At 47.4% G+C, this 2,485-nt stretch overlaps 1 long non-coding RNA gene across 1 annotated transcript in view; it reads right to left on the bottom strand.

The window, feature by feature from the left end:
* Window positions 1-723: 723 nt before the first annotated feature.
* Window positions 724-2,485, bottom strand: part of LOC118163114 — a 7,300-nt gene continuing 5,538 nt past the window's right edge. The window contains exons 2-3 of the long non-coding RNA XR_004748856.1: window positions 1,093-1,099; window positions 724-1,056 (exon numbers count right to left, since the gene is read on the bottom strand). This is a non-coding gene — a long non-coding RNA (uncharacterized LOC118163114). The remainder of the gene's footprint in view (window positions 1,057-1,092; window positions 1,100-2,485) is intronic.

Here is a 2,485-nt window from a genome sequence, read left to right as displayed (position 1 = left end):
GGTACCCAGACTTCAAAATAAACTGCTCCATTGACGTAACTTTTAAGAAACATACATAAAAGAGATACTTTGTTTTAATTACTGAGGAAAAAGAGTGAGCTCATGGGATCAATGCAAACCCTACTTACTTAAAGCAAGAGGCTAGATGATTATTAATAGAAAATATATTGAAGGTTTTGGCTTGGTTTTATATTTCAGTTTCTCAAGAAATGTAAGATTCAAATTACATTTGGAGCCTCAGATGTTCTTTCTCCTACACCTTCAATTCCAGTAAGTATGGAATTATCTTAAAGGCTGAACTGGATAATTTGTCTTTCAGCTTTGAAAATAAAATAAATCACTATTTTTTTTTTCTGCAGAAACTTTAAATTTTCACATCTTTGGGTTCTCCATGTTTTGTAAAATGACACTGTTTAGATACTTAGTTAGACAATACTGAAAATAAAAAATAATATTTAAAAAAAAAAAAAAAACAAACAACACACACATTTCTATCAGCACCATATTGGTTTATAAACTGCGAAGTACGTGTCAGTACTACATACTAATTTTTAACAACCACATTTATATATTTGGAAAATATGTACTTCTTTTTAGCATTCTGTAAAGGAAACAGAGAACAAAAAGAAATGTGAATCTGTATTTTATTTATTCTCTCTCTCTCTTTTTCTCTTTTCTTTTTTTTTTTTTTTTTTTTTGAGAAACTTTTACTCTGTCAATAATTGCAAAGGTGGTCCAGAAAATACAGTGGATGAACTTGAAAAAATAATAATAATAAATATAGAAGAAATTACCTCAGTGTAGCATCACTTAATTTACCAATGGAATGCGTGAACCCAGAAGTGTGTTCATATGTTCCCTTTTCAGTGCCTAAAAAGCTTTAAGCACTTTGAAAACGGTTTTACATAATCTAATGTACTAAATAATAAAAAGATTCTGAAAAACAGGAGCAAAAGAGTGTTCTAAACTGTGCTTTCTCTGGCTGAACTGCACATGGTTGGATGATGGATAACAATATCTCATTGCATAACCACTGGGCCTTAAATAACTTGCCTGCTTGCAGCAAACAGGTTAGAACTTTTCAAGAAGAACCTTGTGGCTGACAATCTGCCATGTGAATGACAACACTTTAAGAGTAGATGAATATTGTTGGAGATTATTCACTGCCATTTGCCGAGGCGATCGGCTCCGGAGCAGACGCGTTCTGCAGCGGAGCGGGGGATCGGGCCAGGCAGGGCTGATTTTCCGGCATCGAGCCGACTTCAGGGAGCCACCAGGACCCGGCAGCCCTCGTGAGGGAGGCTGACGAGGCGAAGGCGGAGCCAGCAGCGCCCCCTCCCCGGCCGTTCAAAAGCAGCCCCTAGGGAGCGCGAGCGACCAGGAGCGGGGCGAACAGGACGGGCAAACAGGGCGTGGCGCGTCAGAGGGGAGTGGCGCGGCAGTTCGCGCGGCAGTTCGCGCAGGAAGGGCGGAGAGCAATCGCCTGCCCACACGAACACCTCTTAACGACAGTCGTTAGCTAGGCGATAATGGTCTCCACCAGGCACGGTGGGCTCTCCAGGAGGTCGGTACACACCCAGACCGACTGCCCGTTAAAGAATGCAGCGGTTCAGGTCACCGGATGCAGGGAGTGTCAGAGCCTGCTGCTGCCATCGGCGGGAGGCAGAGACGCTGCGTGCGTGAGGTGCGAGCAGGTGGATGACCTGATCCGCATGGTGGCGGAGCTCAAGGAGGAGGTGGAGAGGTTGAGGGCCATCAGGGAGTGTGAGCGGGAGATAGACTTGTGGAGTAACTCCCTGCAGGGCCTCAAGGAGAGGTACCGGGCTGAGACACCCCAAATGGGGGTGGAGCCCCTGCCTTGTCGCCGTCGGGCAGAGGGAGGGGATCTGGGAGTTGAGGAGGAATGGAGACAGGTCCCTGCTCGACATGGCAGGCGATGCCCTCCCCTTCCGGCCCCACCTTCCCAGGTGCCCTTACACAACAGGTTTGAGGCCCTGGAGACTGTGAGATCAACAGCAACTGAGGAAGAGGTAGAAAGTGTTCCCAGGAAGATGCCTAGGGCGTGGAGGTCGACTCCACGCCTCAGGACTGCCTCCATCAAGAAAGAAAGAAGGGTGATTGTTGTTGGAGACTCTATCCTTAGGGGAACAGAGGGCCCTATTTGTCGGCCTGACCCTACCCATAGGGAAGTCTGCTGCCTCCCTGGGGCCAGGGTCAGGGACGTTGCCAGGAAGCTTCCCAACCTGGTACGCCCCTCTGATTATTATCCTCTTCTGATAGTCCAGGCGGGCAGTGACGACATTGAAGACAGAAGCTTGAAGGCAATCAAAAGAGACTTTAGGGGGCTGGGACGGTTAGTGGACGGAGCGGGAGTGCAGGTAGTGCTTTCGTCCATCCCTACGATGACAGGGAGGGGTACGGAGAGGACCAGGAAAGCTCACCTGTTAAACACGTGGCTCCGGGGCTGGTGCCAACGCAGAGATCT

Source organism: Oxyura jamaicensis, chromosome 1 (assembly GCF_011077185.1).
Source record: "Oxyura jamaicensis isolate SHBP4307 breed ruddy duck chromosome 1, BPBGC_Ojam_1.0, whole genome shotgun sequence".
NCBI lineage: Eukaryota > Metazoa > Chordata > Aves > Anseriformes > Anatidae > Oxyura > Oxyura jamaicensis.
The sequence above is the reverse complement of the archived record's forward strand: the minus strand, read 5'-3'. Positions and strand labels throughout refer to the sequence as shown.